General features: G+C 42.1%; 1 protein-coding gene across 16 annotated transcripts in view; it reads left to right on the top strand.

Moving 5' to 3' along the window:
• Positions 1-19,617, top strand: part of LRIG2 (leucine rich repeats and immunoglobulin like domains 2) — a 108,738-nt gene that overhangs the window by 41,764 nt on the left and 47,357 nt on the right. For 7 of the 16 annotated variants that reach the window (XR_014844468.1, XR_014844467.1, XR_014844465.1 and 4 more), the window contains exon 2: positions 3,436-3,614. The exons of the other annotated variants lie outside the window; for them this stretch is intronic. The gene's annotated coding sequence lies outside the window, so the exon portion shown is untranslated. The remainder of the gene's footprint in view (positions 1-3,435; positions 3,615-19,617) is intronic. 16 annotated transcript variants of the gene reach the window in all.

Here is a 19,617-nt window from a genome sequence, read left to right as displayed (position 1 = left end):
GGCTTCTTAACCAGTAACAGTTATTTCTCTGCCACTAACTGAGCAATGTATTTGGTAACTGACACACTTCTAATAGAGCCATCTCTAAAAAAGATCTGCCTGGGGTTCTCTTGTCTTGCAGCAGGTTAAGGATCTGGTGTTGTCACTGCAGTGGCTCTGGTCGCTGCTGTGGCGTGGGTTTGATCCCTGGCCCAGGAATTTCTGCATGCTGTATACGGCCAAAAAAACAAAAAACAATAAAAAATAAGACCCGTCACACACAAAAGAATAGATTGGGGTGTGAATAAAATATGAGGGGCTGTTTGGATTTTCATTGGAAATGGAATGAAAGAGTGGAATGCAGAGAGAATGTCTGCTGAGGTTTAAAGCATTTGTACATTTGCGAATAGATTATGGGAGATAGGAAAGAAAGATATCTCATAAATTCCTTGAGAAAATTAAGGTAACTTAACCAAATGTTGCAGTAGCTTAGATCTGCAGTATAATAAGGTGTTTTCTGTTGTCTTATGATAGTGACACTCTTAGCTACTTCTGGTTCTGTTGACGCAAATAAGATTTAAAAATTCATATTAACGTGAAGCATAGTCTGAATTAAGCCTAGCACAGCAAGTACTTTTTTTCTAAGAAATTCTTGGAACAGCTACCTGATTATGACAAAATAAATCCTGTGCAGGTTTAAAAACAACACGACCTTGTTTAGCTGTAATTGAAATAAATGTGGGAGTTCCCGTCGTGGCGCAGTGGTTAACGAACCCGACTAGGAACCATGAGGTTGCGGGTTCGGTCCCTGCCCTTGCTCAGTGGGTTAACGATCCGGCATTGCCGTGAGCTGTGGTGTAGGTTGCAGACACGGCTCGGATCCTGCGTTGCTGTGGCTCTGGCGTAGGCCGGCGGCTGCAGCTCCGATTCGACCCCTAGCCTGGGAACCTCCATATGCTGTGGGAGCGGCCCAAAGAAATAGCAAAAAAAAAAAAAAAAAAAAAAAAAAAAAGAAATAAATGTTGCCTACTTTCTGAGATCCTCCATTGGGTAGATAAACAATAATTAGAAATAGTTTTATGTAAGAAGCATTTATTTTGTGTTTAAGTTTGATTTTTGTCTAATCAAGACAAATTGCTTAAAGCCAAATGACATTCAAAAATTTTAAATGTCCTGTAATGAAATTGACATTTTCAGTTGGACTGAATGCCTTGGAGAGCATTTCTGTTGTAGAAATGGGATTGGATGGAGGTTTTACATTAGCAAAGAAACTCTTAGAATATTAAAAGATGAGATTGTGATGTTTTAAATTGAGAAGTGTAACATTTTTCATCAGTTATCTTCAGCTATAGAACCACCATGTGCATGTGGGATTCTTCATGTAATTTTGATTATTTATTTTCGACTACAAGCTGGCCTTTTTTTTTTTTTCCTTCCTGTCTTTTTTGTCTTTTTAGGGCTGCACCCATGGCATATGGAATTTCTCAGACTAGGGTTTGAATCAGAGCTGTAGCCTCTGACCTACACCACAGCTCACGGCAATGCCAGATCTTTAACCCACCGAGTGAGGCCAGGGATCGAACCCACAACCCCATGGTTCCTAGTCAGATTCGTTTCCACTGCACCATGACAGGAACTCCTAATTTTGAATTTTTAAAACACATGCAGTACTTTATGAGCCACCACAGGAACTCCTAACCTCATTTTTAATAAAAGTAAAGTTGAAAACAAAAACAAAAACCACGTGCAATACTTTAAATGTATTAGTGATTCAGACTCAAATGCTCAAACTTATGGCAATCATCAAAAAGGGAGGTAGACAAAATTCATTAATCCTGGGTTTTAAAATCTGTATCTGCCCCCAGTTCCTGGCACAGAACCCCTGAAATCCTCATAATTTCCAAAGTGATAAGAGAACTAGGAGTACCTTTTGTGGGTTATTTTTGTTGTTGTTGTTGTTTTGTTTATTTTTTTGTTTTTTGTTCTTTTTAGGGCTGCACCTGCAGCATATGGAAACTCCTGAGCTATGGGGTCGAACCGGCTGCCGGCCTACACCACAGCCACAGAAACACCAGATCTGAGCTGCGTCTGTGGCCTTTGTCGCAGCTTGTGCCAACTCCAGATCCTTAACCCACTGAGCAAGGCCAGGGATCGAACCCACATCCTTATGGATGCTAGTCTGATTCTTGACCCACTGAGCCACAATGGGCACTCCCTTACCTTTTGTTTTTATATTTGGTCTTTGACCCTGATTCCTGGCGCAGAGCTCCTACATCTCTTGGAATTTCCTGAGTAATAGGAGTGTCTTTTGACCTAATGAGGTGACTCTTGGTGGGCTCCTGGATGGGGGGCTGGTCACCAGAAAGACCATGCCATGCTTAGAAGCTTGGAACTTTCAACCCCACCCCCCATTCTGCTGAAAGAGGAGGGGGGCTAGAGATGGTGGTAGTGACTGATCACGCGTGTGTGATGAAGCCTCCCTAAGCATCGTGGAAGTATGGAGTTCTGAGAGCCTCTGGGGTGGTGGACCCAGTTCCACGGGGACAGAGGCTCCTGCATCAGACCTTTCTGGATCTCGCCTTGTGTATCTTTTTATCTGGCTGTTCGTTTGTGTCCTTTATCATGTCCTTTATTATCTAAAAGCCAGTAAATGGAAGTAAGTGTTTCCTTGAGTTCTGTGAGCTCTTTTAGCAGGTGCTTGAATCCACGGAGGAGGGGGTTGTGGGACCCTCCAGTTTGTAGCCAAGTTGGATGGAAACTGTGGGCATCATGGGGACCTAGCATTTGTGATTGGTGTCTGAAGTGTGGGGGGCCAACTTGTGGGACTGAGCCCTTGGCCAGTGAAGTCTGAACTAAATCCAGCTAGTGTCAGAATGGAATTGAATTGCAGGACATCCAGCTGGTGTTGGAGAATTGGTTGAAAAAAAGCACACATCTGTTGTCAGAAGTACAGTGCGTGTGAGTAGAGGAAGAAACCAGTGAGAAAAATTTTTTTGCTTGACCAAACTTTGGTCAGGTTCCTGAACATTATCCTGGACCCCCATCTGTGCACATCCTCATAGAATGCAGTTTTAGCAGTAACCCTGATAAATCAGTTCAGTAAGAATCTCCCACCCTCGATATCTGATTAGATTCCGCCTGCTCCATCCCCCAGGCGATACCTGATTACCCAGGCCTGTCTTCAGCAAGAATCCTGTTGGGTTTGTTTAGGAAACCCCGCACCCCCTTTACTTCTGATGTTTCCTCTTAGTAATTTTCCTTTCACTGACCCCACCCTGCTCCTTAGCTATAAATTTCCTCTCATTCAGGCAGTATTCCGAGTTAAGCTCGATCTCTTTCCCCACCTTCACAGTTTCATTGCAGTGGTTCCTGTATGTGTCAAGAAAGCTCTGTCCCTGGAAGTCTTCCTTACCATGCTTTAACAAGTGTCATTGAGTATTGTTTTCCTTTTAACAGTTATGGTGCCACAACTCGGGATAGGATCAGATTCATCATTGGACCCCCGGACCTCTCACCCAGGACCCTAAGTACGTACCTTTTGAAGCCTTTATCTTCACTCCTGACTGATTGATCGGGGATCCATTGGTGAGTCCGACTCCTGAACCATTGCTCTGGACAAACGTCCATGGAAGCTGGTAAGGACAGATTTTGATTCTTAAGAGTCTGAGTATGGTGGTCCTTGAACAACATGGGTTTTTTTTTACAGATTTTTTTTACAGATTTTTTTCAGTAGTAAATGGTACAGTACCACATGATCCAGGGTCGGTTGAATCCAAGGATGTAGAACCTTGGATGCAGAGGAACCACATGTACAGAAGGCCAATTATAAGTTATATGTGGATTTTCAACAGTGCGGAGTGTCAGTGCCCCTAACTTTCTCTTGTTCAAAGGTCAACTGTGTACTCCAGAAGAGGGGATAGAGTTCCAGGTAAACACAGGCTGGGTTAGAATCTCAGGTTTTTCTATTTGTAGGAAAGCTCAGTTAGAGTCCTAGCCTTCTTTGTTTGAAAGGTACTTCCTGATCTGGAACGTTCTCCTTCCTGGCTCTTTTTCTCTTGAGTGGGGATTATTCCTTGACTTTTTTGGGCTGGAAGTCTCTTCTTCCTGGCTTTTTTTTTTTTTTTTTTCCAATTCTCTGAATCCTTATGCTGGAAGTCCTTCCTCCTGGCTCTGTGAGGTCCTCTATATTCTCTCTCTAAGCCCTGTTCCTCCCATGAGAACTTACTAGGTGGCCTAGCCCCCTGCTTGAACCCCAGCTGACTGTATTCTCTGTAAGCCCTTTCTGCCTCCATTCTTTTTTTTTTTTTTTTTTTTACTTCCTTTTCTAGGGCCGCACCTGTGGCATATGGAGGTTCCCAGGCTAGGGGCCTAATCAGAGCTGTAGCTGCCGGCCTACACCACAGCCACAACAACACCAGATCTGAGCCAAGTCTGTGACCTACACCACAGCTCTCAGCCACACTGGATCCTTAACCCACTGAGCAAGGCCAGGGATTGAACCCACAACCTCATGGTTCCTAGTCGGATTTGTTAACCACTGAGCCACAATGGGAACTCCATGCCTCCATTCTTATTGGCATGTTTTTGTTGAGAATAGCATGGAACTTCACTGGCTTCTTTGGGAAACTTGTGATCTCTCCACACTGGCTCTTCTAAGCCCTCTCTCTTCCCTTTTGCTTCTGCTCTTCTTTTATGCTCTTACCTCTTCAGTCTTCCCTCTACTTCCCTTGAATCCTATGAGTTGTCACCCTCAAAACCCCTTCTTCCTCTATCCCTATGCAGCTCCAGCTCTGTCGGACCTTTTTTCATCTCCATCTTTATAGCCACTTGAGCTTTGAGCCTCCCGCCCTCCATTGGGGGCTGTTAAGGTACTTAGGGACCCTCCTCGCAAGCAACTACTTGAGGCTGAAAAGGAAAAAAGCTAATTGGTAATAGTCTGGATGTTGTCGCCAGTTGGATGGGCTTTGGAGACAACCAGACAGCCTCTAGGTGTCCTTGGTCAGCATCTGAAATTTGGTCTATGGCCTCCCCGTAAGATTACACATCAAGGCTAGGGAAGGTGGTTTCTACAGAATTGGTAAACAGATAACTGAAACTTTTTCCATTACTATAAATACAATTCACATGAAAAAGTAAAATAGAGGAAAAACAAGAGCTAAGTATTTCATATAAACTAGTGTGTTCATATTACTGTTTAACTCATGGCTAAAATTTTCTAATGAAAACTCTAAGATCTCTATTTGAATCTGTCTACATGTGTATGTATGTCTGTGTGTATGTTATAGATGTGTGATTTTTTTTTCACTTCTAGATGCTATTACCAGATTAATTCATAAAGTCCTTTAAGAGTGTTGTTCAAATTGGCTTAGAGATAAATGAGCAATTGCATAAATTAAGTATTCCTGAAACCTTTAGAAATAGAGCAACTCAGTGTTCTGAGTTCACCTGATCTGGGATAATTTTTTGTAAATGAAGCTAATTTAGGAGTTCTTGTTCTGGCTCAATGGGTCAAGAACCCAACATAGAATCCATGAGGATGTGGGTTTGAGCCCTGGCCTCGCTCAGCAGGTTGAGGCTCCAGCTTTGCAGCAAGCTGCCGCATAGGTCGCAGATGCAGTTCGGATCTGGTGTGGCTGTGGTGTAGGCCCTCAGCTGCAGCTCCAAATCAACTCCTAGCCTGGGAACTTGCAAATGCTGCAGTTGTGCCCCTAAAAAGAGAAAAAATCAAACAGAAACGAATTTAAAAACTGTTGGTAAAATAAAAACAGGCAGGTCTTCAGAGTTGCCAGCATTAAATATAGTGAAGACATTAAGTCCAAACTGAGTATAAAATGTGTAATAAAAATGAATTACTTGATGTATGTTAAGCATAACAGTAAAATAAAGAAAAAAGAGGGAAAAGATCGTGTATGTAAACCTTTTAGGTTTTTGCTTTTGTGAAGTTTGCCTAACATGCATGTGTTGTAAAAATAGTTAATAGGGAAATACCCTAAAAAGCAAAAAAAAAAAAAAAAAAAAAAAATCCCCAAAACCTTCAAGTTCCCTTGTGGCTCAACTGGTTAAGAATCCCATGTTGTCACTGTAGAGATTTGGGTCACTTCTGTGGTGTGGCTTTGGTCCCTGACCCAGGAACTTACACATGCTGTGGGCGTGGCCAAAAAAAAAAAAAAAAAACTTTGAAAAGATTTCCCTTTATCTTTTAAGTAATCTACCTAGGGAACAAAGATTTTGTGTATTATCAAAATAATTTCCTGTGCTTCATATTGTCTATCAAGTCTTTGATTACTTAAAAAGAATGAGTCTTTTCGATATTAGAATAGCTAAGTTTTTTTTTTACAATTATGTGACTTTCTGTATTTGCCTTTGAAGTCTTTTATTTTTTAATTTTATTATTATTATTATTTTTTTTGTCTTTTGTCTTTTTTAGGGCTGCACCCTCAGCATATGGAGTTCCCCAGGCTAGGGGTCTAATCAGAGCTACAGCTGACCTATGCCAGAGCCACAGCAATGCCAGATCTGAGCCTCGTCTGCGACCTACACCACAGCTCACAGCAATGCCGGATCCTTAACCCACTGAGCAAGGCCAGGGATCGAACCCGCAACCTCATGGTTCCTAGTCGGATTCATTAACCACTGAGCCCCAACGGGAACTCCAACAATTTTTTTTTTAATGACTCTTTGTTTGAGACATTGCTGGTTCTTTAGGAGTTCTTTTATGGCCCAGTGGGTTAGGGATCCAGCATTGTCACTGCAGCGGCTTGGGTGGCTGCTGTGACATGGGTTTGATCCCTGGCCCAGGAACTTCCACATGCTGTGGGTGCAGTCAAAAAAAAGGAAGAATGAAACATTCTGTTTTTTTAATGTTTTATTCTTCAAATTTAAAGAACCTTTTTGTTTTCTCTTATGTTATCTATAGCTTACAACTGTGTGGTAGGTTATACCTTTGTGAACAAAGATGAAACTGTTATTTTTTTCTTTGTACTTGATCCATGAAGAATTCAGAAACTTTTATTCAGTATTCTTATTTTCATGACAACATAGTAATTTGAGGAAGTTCAATAAGAATCTGCTCTTGTGGAGTTCCAGTCGTGGTGCACTGGTTAATGAATCCGACTAGGAACCATGAGGTTGTAGGTTTGATCCCTGGCCTTGCTCAGTGGGTTAAGGATCTGGCGTTGCCGTGAGCTGTGGTGTAGGTTGCAGATGCGGCTCGGATCTGGTGTTGCTATAGCTCTGGTGTAGGCCGGCAGCTGTAGCTCCGATTAGACCCCTAGCTTGGGAACTTCCATATGTTGCGGGTGCGGCCCTAAAAAGGCAAAAGACAAAAAAAGAGTAAATTGTGCATAGCATCTGGTTTAAGGGAGTGAGGTTGACTCTATGGAACCATGCTCTTGGGAAGACGGGCCTGGTGTCTGGCTTGCAGGGTTAGATGAGTAAGAAATGTCACTTCCTGGCAGGTCCAGGAACCTGAGGCTGTCTTGGGAACCTCAAGAAGAGAGAAATTTACCTAAATCTGTAGGGGTGGGAGATAAAGTCTGGTAGCTAGTTCCTGGATAGCCTTCTAGAGGCTTTTAAAAGCCTAATCTGAGATTCCTTATGAAAAGTTTTAGCAAAACTAACTCAGAACAAGCCCGCCTATAAGGTCAATCACTATTCTTGTTGTACTTATATAATCAGGACAAATCTAATGAGACCTGAACTATTTCGTAAACAGGAATTAAAAAGTTAACTGTAGAGAGAAATCTTTTGTTTGTTTCAGTGTAAAACTGTAGTGTACACTTGTGGATTCTTTCTTGCACTTTTGCCAAACTCAGTTCTAATTTCCTTCAATATCTGGCTGTGACTCTCCAAACTAATGTTTCTAGTGTTTCTCCCACCGTCCTGACTTGGCATCACTGAGAACTAAAATTACCCTTTTCCTGAAATCCTGCAAGCTGAAGCTAAATTGCTTGATTTTTTATTTATTTTTTATTTTTATTTTTGTCTTTTTAGGGCCGTACCTGTGGCACATGGATGTTCCCAGGCCAGGGATCAAATTGGAGCTGCAACTGCCTGCCTGCACCACAGCTGCAGGCCTATACCACAGCCATAGCATTGCCAGATCTGAGCTGCGTCTGCAACCTACACCACAGCTCATGGCAGCGCCGGATCCTTAACCTACTGAGTGGCGCCAGGGATTGAACCCACGTCCTCCTGGATACTGCTTGGGTTTGTTACCACTGAGCCACAAGGGGAGCTCCAAGGTTACTTGATATAAATCTAAAAAAAAGAGCCCACAACCTATTGTGTATGGGCAACCTTTGTGCCTCCTGAGGTATGGAGCACTTACAGTTCCACATGTACACTGCAGAGCAGGAAAATTTTTCAAATGGCCATTGCCATCCTCACTCTACCATTTAAAGATGCTTCAAGTTCAAATCTAAGAATCCTCTAATTACAAGTCCTCATGGAAGGTTCACCTAGTCTTTAATTAGCAAAAGGCCATTGAATGACAAAATAGACTTATATCGAGGAAAGAAGAATGTCTCTCTCCCTCTTTTTTTTTTTAGGGATGCACCTGTGGCATATGGAGGTTCCCATGCTAGGGGTCAAGTTGGAGCTACAGCTGCCAGCCTACACCATAGCCACTGCAGTACCAGATCCGAGTGCCTCTGCTGCGACCTGTCCACAGCTCACGGCAATGCTGATCCCTAATCCACTGAGCAAGGCCAGGGATCGCTCGAACCCACAGCCTCATGGTTTCTAGTCGGATTCCTTTCTGTTGCGCCACGATGGGAACTCCCAGAAGAATGTCTGTTGAACTAAGAAAGGGCACTGACAAAGAGTCTTTGACTAAATTTTAGTCAAGACTCCTGAACCACCTCTTCAGACTCGTCTGTATACTTGTAAAATGCAGTTATAGCAAGAACCCTGCTAAGTCAGTTTAGCAAGAAAGCCTTTCCCTCGCTATCTTGTCACCCTTGATATCTCATCTGGTTTCTCATCTTGCTCCATCCCCCAGGTCACGTCTGATTGCCATGTCTTATGCTTGGCAAAAATCCAGCTAGGTCTATTCAGCCAAAAACCCCCTTGCCCTTGTTGTTTTATCTTTGTAGCTTTCCATCCACTGACTTTGTCTGACTATTCTTCTTAGCTATAAATTTTCATCTGCCCACACAGTGTTTGGAGTTGAGCCCAATTTCTTTTCCCCACAGCAGAATTTCAACGTAGTGATCCTTATACCCATAGAGATAATCTATACCACCTTGAATCAAGTCTTTCTTACTGAGTTTTAACAAGTGTCCTTGAATGATCTTTTTTCCTTTTAACATAGGGAGTTTTTCCTAGACATTTGTTATCACAGGAGTGGTATTAGCCAGAGTGGACCTGGATCATGGAAACATGGTTTGGGAAGAGGAAGGATAAAAAGGCAGGGGATGCAGAACCTTTGATTCCTGGGTGACCACATGGTCACCCACGGTGTGGGGTATAACTGTGCTGCTCTCAGTTACTAAAGGTAAAAGTTACCGGTAGGATTTAGAGGTGGATCCAGTTCCCAAGGTGTTCAAGGAAAAGGCAATGGAAATGAATAAGAACAAGGTGAAATGTCCAGTCCCTTGGTTATTGTAGTAACCAAATTACAATAGCTAAAATGAAATAATGTAATAAGTACTAGCTAAAATGGAAATTAAAAGAGAGTGCTGGGTTGATGCTAGACTAAGCTTAGATTTCACTAAGTCTGAGCTTTGGTCACTTGCCTTAAAGCTGCCCTCCAAGAGGAAGATTGTGCAAGGACAAGAGAAGTACCTCCAAGACCTTGTATGTAGTCAGTGTGAGGGGAGGGCAAAACCAAGAAACCACTGAAATCGGGGAGTATTGTGAGAAGGAGTTGTTTCGTTTTGTGGGTCACTTGCATCAGCTTCCTGAAGAGCCTTTGTTGAAACGAATTGGAATTAATTGAGGAGCAGTATCTAGTTTTAGATGCTTTAGTGGGGAAGAGCATATTTGGGTCGAAGGATCCACAGCTCACTATGGAACAATCGCTGATGGCTTTATGTGACCAGACAGAAAATGGTTTATTCCTGAAGGATCAGCCAGCCTAATGGATTGGGTAAAAAGCCACTGTAAAGTCTGCTTATCCTGAGAAAGAGGACTGCCCATCTCCCATAAATGCCAAGTGGAAGCAGATAATGTGTTTTATATAAGCTATGTGGCATTATCTATGATAAATAACATATTCAGCTCCTGACTATGCCTGTTATCCAGTCCATGGTAAATGCTGTGGTTAAGGGGAACCCTTACGTGGACACTCCATATAACCTTACTGCTACAGAACCAAGGGACAGTTGGGAAGCCTTATGTATTTGCTGTCTCAGCTTCCCCTCTGGATCTTAGGTAGGTGTTAATAAAAACATTAGGTTAATTAACAGAGAATGAGAAAGGCAAGGGGAGAGGGTCAAGGAACTGATCTTAGCAAGGTGGACGTTTAAAAACAGTTATTAAGAAATAAGGTGAATAGGCATTCCCGTCGTGGCTCAGTGGTTAACGAATCCGACTAGAAACCGTGAGGTTGCGGGTTTGATCCCTGACCTTGCTCAGTGGGTTGATGATCCGGCATTGCCGAGAGCTGTGGTGTAGGTTGCAGACGCAGCTTGGATCCCTCGTTGCTGTGGCTCTGGCGTAGGCCGGTGGCTACAGCTCTGATTAGACCCCTAGCCTGGGAACCTCCATATGCCACAGGAGCAGCCCAAGAAATGGCAAAAAGACCAAAAAAAAAAAAAAAAAAAAAGAATAAAGTAAATATTCTTAGAAACAAAACAAAGGAAAAAGAAAGGGAAGAGTATTCAACTTAGCAGAATGGAAAGATGGTTATTAAGAAATTGGATGAATAAAACAGACATGAATGGGGTTAAAACAAAGGTTTTAATATTGCACTATCCAAGGTTTGGCAGGCTGAAGGATTCCTTCTGATTCCCCAACATTAAAGGGCGGGCTGTTTTCTCTGTTTACTCTAGTTTGAAGAATCTAAAAATCCAAAGGGTAAGATTGCTGTGAGAAACTTGACTAGCAGTTGCTTGGGGATTGGTTAGGCAGACTAAATGAGATAAAAATTAACCAAAGGGCTAGGGTCCCTTTGCTCAAAGCATGGAGTAGGGTTGGGGTGGGGGGTGGGTGGACACTCAAAACCCTTTTGCACTAGAGTGGTAAGATGGTCAAAAGGTAGAGAAAAGGTGTTCTTGGGATTCTTTGATGGGAGAGCCCCTTGCACTGTGGTACCGAACCCACTGGTGAAACGTGACACAATTGAGAACATAAAGATGGAAGAGTTAACAGAATCATGGAAGTTGGAATGTTTGAACAGGCTTTATGGAAAGAAGTAGCTCCTTTACCTGAATGTTTTATGGGAATGGACATATTGTCTGGATGGGGACTACTTCCCCTACTTATTATTGTAAAACGGAAGCCCGCTAATATGTCCTAATGGAGGCTACAGTTGAGAATGTAAGGTAAAAGTTTGTAGGGGAATGGTCTGTTTGATCAGACTTTTTTACCTGATTGTATTATGTAGATGTTGTATCTGATTGGAGAGCATTTACCTAGTGTGTTATGAAGATAGATGTATCTGATTGGAGAGTATCATAAAACAGAATGCATGTAAATCTACCATTCAAGCAGTGTTATTAATTAGACATGCTAAATGGGAACCAGCATTCCAGAAAGCATAGAATAGAAGCTGGAGAGCTGGTATGGACAGATTCTCTGTGGTAGCCCCGTGTGTACTGTAGACTGGAGCTTATGGCAGAAGCCTCTGACTGCCTCCCAGCATCAATGACTGGGACTTTGGACTGGAGAATTTTCAGTTGAAAGGTAGTTATTGGCTTCCTGTTGAAACCAGTTGAAACTGCCATTATGACTAAAAGTTATAAAGTAATCTCAAAACTTGAAATAGTCATGATGTCTTACATAACATCTGATAAACATTCTAGTGGGGAGGGCAGCACCTAGAAGAATTTCCTAATAAAATGGAAATGGTTTACACAGGATCATACTGCTTGGAAAATGTGAGGAGGAGATACTAAAGAGTAGGGAGCCTCTTTTCCCCTAGGACTGACTTGGGAACTGTGTGAGGGGCTGCTGGATTCACTTGTCACTTGGCAGTGCCCTATAAACAGCTCATACCTGTCCAACAGAGAGCTTCTTGGTTTGTGAATGGCAGGTGCAAGGTGCAGCATCCTATTTGGAAGGCCACCACTGATGGAAGATGGTAAAGACAAATTAGCTCCGTGGGTTGAACTGCACGTTGTTTTCCTAGAGTAATAGAAGGATTGAACAGTGGTAAAAAACCTCTGTGAGTTTTTACTGACTCACATTCTGGTAGAAGAGCAGAGGAAATCTGGCCTATTAAAGGGATGCCTTATGGGGCATAGTCCTATGAAATGACTGGGGGAATTGGAAGGGTACATTCAAACAGGACTTGTCGATGTCCATCAGAAGAATCCCCTTCTAGATTTGGCTGGTGATTAGAATCAACAGGCAAATATCCCTGTGTGCTGACTTGAGGTGGCCACCTGGCTCCATGAAATGAGCAGACATGGGGGCACTGAAGCCATGCAGAGATGGGCTGAATCTAGACGCATTTCTCTTCTACTGTCTGAGGCACAAAATGACAAGCGTTGGCACAGTAATGTTCGGTGTGCAAGCAGGAGAGTCAGATGGCAGATGGCTAAGGGACAGATTCCCCTGGTGGAAAGCCCTGGACATAGTTGGCCACTGAGACTGATGCTGATAGACCTTGGGGGGCTGCTGGTGAGTCCTGAGAGGAGTAGACACTGACTCTGAACCAGGCTTTGCTTATCTGGTGGTAGATACAAATGTTCAAGAGTGCTTTAAAAGAGCCAAGACACAAGATGATTGTACCAGTATGGATGGCTGACCATCATCTGTTCAGACCAGGGATATACATTGCAGCCCATAATGTCCAACAGTGGGCAGAGAGAGGTCCATCTCAGAGTACTAGTTTGATGGAGGATTGGAATGGGTAGTTAAAACATGGGCTGTCTAAAATGCGGGGAGATAAGATGAAAGGCTGGCCCACATGCCTTCATGGGAGTATGCTCACACTCAACATGAGGAAGGGCTACAGCCACGGGGGCAGATGCCAGAAGTAAGAGAGGCTACAACTCTATTATCTGTAAAAAGGTCACCACACCAAAAACCTATAAAAATGAAAAGACAGAGAACTATAACTCAGATGAGGGAGAAAGAAAAAACCCCCAGAAAAACAAAGTGATCAGGAGATCAGCCTCCAGGAAAAAGACTTTAGACTGTTGATGCTGAAGATGATGCAAGACATTGGAAATAAACTGGAGGCAAAGATGGATAACTTACAAGAAACATTGACCAAAGAGATACAAGATATAAAACTTAAGCAAGAACAGATGCAAAATACAATAACTGAAATAAAAAATTCATTAGAAGCAGCCAACAGCAGAATACAGGAGGCAGAAGAACGAATAAGCAAGGTGAAGGACAGATTAGTGGAAATCACAGATGTGGAACAGAAAAGAGGAAAAAGATTGAAAACAAATGAGTCTCAGAGAACTCTGGGACTATGTTAAATGCACCAACATCCATATTATAGGGGTGCCAGAAGGAGAAGAGAGAGAGAACTTAATGTGATGAAAGGAAACAACCTCCAACCAAGATTACTTTACCCAGCAAGGCTCTCATTCAGATTTGAAGGAGAAATTAAAACCTTCCCAGATAAGCAAAAGCTGAGAGAATTCAGCAACACTAAACCAGCCTTACAACAAATACTAAAGGAACTTCTCTAGGCAGAAAAGAAAAGGCTGCAACCAGAAACAAAAATACCACAAATGACAGGTAAAGGTATATATACAGTAAAGATCCGAAGTCATCCACACACAATTATGCCACCAAAATCAGAAGTTGTGAGAAGAGGTGGGTACAAATGCAGGACACTGGAGATGCAATTAAGAGACCAACAACTTAAAACAATCTCAAATATACATTGATTCTTATTTCAAAACTTCAGAATAACTGCAAACCAAAAAATCTACAATTGATACACAAACAAACAAGAAAAACAGGTGGAGCTAAAGGAGTGGCCCTACTATGTAGAGTCCTCTTTCTGGTGGCTCTGGGGAAGAGGGGGTGTGGAATGACTGCAGTGCTTACCAAGGGAGAAGTATGCTGGCTATTTTCTTTCTTGCACATATCATATCAACTTCTGTTTTCCCCTGCTGATGCAGTGGTCACAGGGCCAGGGCTGCAAATACAGGTGCTGGAAATAGGGGTGATTCTTAAGCAAGAAACCAATTTTAGATTTGGGGTCAAGATTCATATTGTGCCTGATGGGGTGGTTTGTGCCTTCCACCCCATCTGGCAAAATTGAGATGAACAGTGAATGCCACTATATTGCCTGGTGGTAAAATTAGCCCAGTAGTTCTGTACCTGTGTAACTTTACCCTAAATGAATGAATAGACCGAAGGGGAGGTACTTGCTAGACTAGTGTTATTGTCTGCTACCTGGACCAGCACAGAGGCTGAACCTCATGTTTCTTCCAAAGTTGGAAGAGTTTAGGTATACATGGAAAGAAGGAGCAATAGTAGTTGAGGGTGAAGAAACGGTTTGTATAATAAGGAAAATCCAATATGAATCCCTCGAAAGGGGTTCAGAGTAGTAGATGACATCATCTTTTCATTCATTCACACTAGATGACTGAAAGGGTGAAACCATGTTTGCCTAGACCACACCTGCTTTTGGAACCTGACAAGATTAACTGGAAGCCTGCAAATCCAGTGGCTTTGCCTGGAAGGCATTTTTCATACCATTTGATGATGGACTGGTCCAATTATTAATGACTGAATAGGATTGTAACAATGTGCCTATGTATATATATATATATTTTTTTTTTTTTGGCTACGTACACACTATATATATATGTAGTATATTATAAGGGAAATCCAGTATGAACACACACTATGTATATAGTGTGTGTGTGCAGCCAAAATTGTATATATATTTTTGGCTGCACATGCAGCACATGAAAGTTCCCAGGCCAGATATTGGACCCACAGCACAGCAGGGATCCAAGCCACAGCAGTGACAATACCAAATCCTTAATCTGCTAGGCTACAAGGGAGCTCCTAGGTGCCATTATCTTTGGAGTTGTATATCATTTTGCTTTAAGGGGGTTTATGACCAGAGACCAAGTGGATGGGCTGTGAAATGATAGAAAATATTTATATTGGTTTCTGTCCTTGATTCCTGGCACAGATTCCTGAAACTCTTATTTCTAAAGTGATAGGAGTCCTTGGAGTGACTTTTGCTCTAATGTTTGGTCTTTTGACCATGATTCCGACAGTTCCTGCATCTCTTGGAATTTCCCGAGTAATAGGAGTGTCTTTTGACCTAATGAGGTGACTCTTGGTGGGCTCCTGGATGGGGGGCTGGTCACCAGAAAGACCATGCCATGCTTAGAAGCTTGGAACTTTCAACCCCACCCCCCATTCTGCTGAAAGAGGAGGGGGGCTAGAGATGGTGGTAGTGATTGATCATGCGTGTGTGATGAAGCCTCCCTAAGCATCCTGGAAGTATGGAGTTCTGAGAGCCTCTGGGGTGGTGAACCCAGTTCCACGGGGATGGAGGCTCCTGCATCAGACTTTTCTGGATCTCGCCTTGTGTATCTTTTTATCTGGCTGTTCGTTTGTGTCCTTTATCATGTCCTTTATTATCTAAAAGCCAGTAGATGGAAGTAAGTGTTTCCTTGAGTTCTGTGAGCTCTTTTAGCAGGTGCTTGAATCCACGGAGGAGGGGGTTATGGGACCCTCCAGTTTGTAGCCAACCAAGTTGGATGGAAATTGTGGGCATCATGGGGACCTAGCATTTGTGATTGGTGTCTGAAGTGTGGGGGGCCGACTTGTGGGACTGAGCCCTTGGCCAGTGAAGTCTGAACTAAATCCAGTTAGTGTCAGAATGGAATTGAATTGCAGGACATCCAGCTGGTGTTGGAGAATTGGTTGGTGTAGGGAAAAAACCCAAAACATATATCTGGTCAGAAGCATTATGTGTGTGAGTAAAGATAGAAAATTTTTTTTTTCCTAGGCAGAAACCTATTTAGATACTGTCTCTATGCTTCTGTATGTCAGAAACTCTTTCAAGTTTTACGTGGTTATTTGAAACCTGACTGGATTCTCCTTGGGTGCAGACTTCTGTATCATACCGTTCCCATCTTAGACACACACACACATCGAAGGAACAGATGTATTTGTCAGCTTCTTGTTTTGTCAAATAAGGGCGTTAGAACCCCTCTCCTCTAACAGTTATGTTGTTATGATCATTTCATGATAGCACCAAAATATTAGGAAATACATAATTTTAGAGTTAGGGACAGTTCCGCAGATTAAATATATTTAGCTTTATGGAAAACTTGTAACCATGTCCTTAATTATTTTCATTTTGCTATGGATTGGTGAAAACTTCATAGATTTGGGAGCCATTACTGTACTAGATTAATTGGATTTGTATGCATTTAGTTACTTCTAGTTTCTTAGTCCCTTTTATTCTCATAATAGTTACTGTTTAAGATTTGTCTGCTTTGTTCTTTTTTTTTTTTTTTTGCCTCACCTGAGGCATGCAGAAGTTCTGAGGGTCAGGGTCAGGGATCTAAACCTGCACCACAGCAGTGATACTGCCGGATCCTTAACCCGTTGAGCCACCAGGGATCTCCTGCATAGTTCTTTGGAGTGGTTGTGAACCGATTAGTTCTTTAGCTTACAGAGAGGTCCATTTATGTTGAATAACTCTGGGAAATCTTTCCAAATTTACAGGTGACTTGAGCTTTAACTTCTTTAGGTGATGCTTTGTTTAAGTAACTTTGGCAAAATGTTTTCAATGTTAGTTAACAGGTGAAATAAGCCTTGATTCCTTTAAAGGTCCTGAATGCACTACCAATGAATGACTGTGTAATGGCAAGCAAAAACCACATGCCTTCGTCTTCATGTTTCCTTCCTAATGGGGCAGGTAATCTGTAGTGTCCTTCCAGTCTGCATTTTTAGTGATACTGGTAAGAACTGATACTCTTTGGAAAATATTCTTAGGTTTTAAAAAGGTGATATGGTAGGGGAGTTGATTTGAGAATATTTGCTTTTCTGAAAATGATCTCTTTCAACCTTCTGTCATGTGTAGAAGATATAGGTTGTGAAGAAAACTGAGAGGCAGAAACATAACTTTCACATAACTTGATACTTTTCAGTTGGGTAATCCAGCTGGAATGGGAAGAGAAGAATCTGCTTTAATTGCCTCAGACCACAGGTGGTGAACTGAAAATGAGTCCTTTTAAAAAAGGTACAAATTAGATTTCCCTTCTATTAAGGTCCCTCACATTTACCTCCCTTGTTACTGTCTTTGTTTTGTGCTTCCTTTTTCCACTTTGTGTTCCATGATATTTTCATTGCGTTTTACACAGAAGTGAGATTGGCTATGGGGCTGAGCATAGAGTGGGTTTAGAAATCTGGTTCACTCTATCCTTAAACCACGGTAGGACTTAGCTTCTTTGGCTTCTAGGCTGGTAGGCAGGTATTGAGAGGAAACTCTGCTTGTTCTGGATAATATCATTCTGTCCCAAGCCTGCGCTCCAGAGTAAAGAAGATCTGTGCTTTCCTGGAAAGGTTCCCCATCCCTTCCTTGCCCTGACCTTCACACCCTCACCACCGACCAGTATCTGCTGAGAGACCATCAGCACCAGGCCTGTTATGCCCTTTGTTCTCGTTAACACAGGTCTCCACAGGAAACTTAAGACTTGTGGCTTATATCACCTCTCCAGAGAGAACCTTACCCCACTTCTTGGCTTTGTTTTTTTTTTTTTTTTGTTTGTTTGTTTGTTTTTGTCTTTTTGCTATTTCTTGGGCCGCTCCTGCGGCATATGGAGGTTCCCCGGCTAGGGGTTGAATCGGAGCTGTAGCCACCGGCCTACGCCAGAGCCACAGCAGTAGGGGATCCGAGCCGCGTCTGCAACCTACACCACAGCTCGCGGCAACGCCGGATGGTTAACCCACTGAGCAAGGGCAGGGACCGAACCCGCAACCTCATGGTTCCTAGCTGGATTCGTTAGCCACTGCGCCACGACGGGAACTCCTTGGCTTTGTTTTTGTCTTTAGTAGGCATCTTCTTCTGACATGCTGCATATTTTACTTTGTAGATACAGTAGAATGTAAATATCATGAGGGCATGGATATTTATCTGTTCATTGCTGTAGATGAACAGTGACCAGCAGGTACTCAAAGATATTTGTTGAATGAATGCAGCAAATAATTAAAGAAAGCCTTTTGAGGGAGATCAGGAGAAGTTCTCAAAGAAATTAAAGGAGTCTTTTTTCATTTGCTTCTCTAGTTTTAAAAATATGTCATTAGGAGTTCCCACTGTGGCACAATGGGGTCAGCAGTGTCTTGAGAACACTAGGACGCAGGTTCAGTCCCTGGCCTGGCACAGTGACTTAAGGATCTGGCAATGCTGCAGCTGTGGCTTAGTCACAACTGTGACTTAGATCTCATTACCAGCCCAGGAACTCCATATGCTGCAGGGCGGCCAAAAAAAAAAAATAAATAAATAAAACAAAAATCTTATTAGATGATTTCTTTCCAAGGTACCTCATTCTCCATAGTAAACATTGTAAATGAATCAGGGCATCATCTTAGCTATTTATTTGTATTTTAAGATCATCTTTAGAAAAAAAATCTAAATGTAAGTACACTGAGTTACTACAATTTTCTGTCTCCCATCTCACTCTGGGATGTTTTGTTTAGTTGCAAGAAAATTCAGAAAAACTTTTCCATGGACAAATAATCTTTTTTGGGATGGAAATATTCTAAAATTAGGTTGTGATGATGGTTGTACAACTACTACTAATAAAATTCATTGGATTAGAAATCTTTGTTTAATCTGATTATCTTTGTTTTTCTAGATCTTGGCAGCATCTATTGGATAGTTACTAAATATTAATGAGTAATGAGTTGCATACAGTGTCCTTATAGCTCACAGCTGTAGATTGAGGGGTTTTAATAGTTCACAACTTCTTTCCAACCTGTACACCAGCCATCCATTTCTAAAGTTGGGATACTTCAAAGGTATTGAGGATGTCTTTTGAATACCCTGTCTTGATGCCAGCAGAAATACCAGTTTCATTCTTTAAAAGAAACAGACCTATTGGTAAATCCTAAAGCACATTTGGAGGGAAGGGGGAATATGCTGCTGTAATGTTTCCAGAATCTAATAGTGGTTGTCCTTGGCTTGCAAATAGGAATTTATTTTATAGGAATTTCTTCTTGATAGTAAATATAATTTAGTAGCTTTTCAATGTCAACGAGGTTTTAGTTTAAGGTGGTCCTATAAACTCTTAATTGCAAGTTCATCTCCAGTGTCCTGCATTTGTACCCACCTCTTCTCATGATTTCTGATTTTGGTGGCATAATTGTGCATGGATGATTTCATACCTTTACTGTATATATACCTTTAATGGTGAGCCTTGTCATTTGTGGTATTTTTGTTTCCTGTTGCTGTCTTTTCTTTTCTGCCTAGAGAAGTTCCTTTAGTATTTGTTGTAAGGCTGGTTTAGTGTTGCTGAATTCTCTCAGCTT

Source organism: Sus scrofa, chromosome 4, assembly GCF_054392235.1.
Source record: "Sus scrofa isolate SSC_HxYL_T2T_F1_AM1 chromosome 4, Sscrofa_HxYL_maternal_Yorkshire_Landrace_v2.0, whole genome shotgun sequence".
NCBI lineage: Eukaryota > Metazoa > Chordata > Mammalia > Artiodactyla > Suidae > Sus > Sus scrofa.
This window is presented reverse-complemented; position numbering and strand designations above follow the sequence as displayed.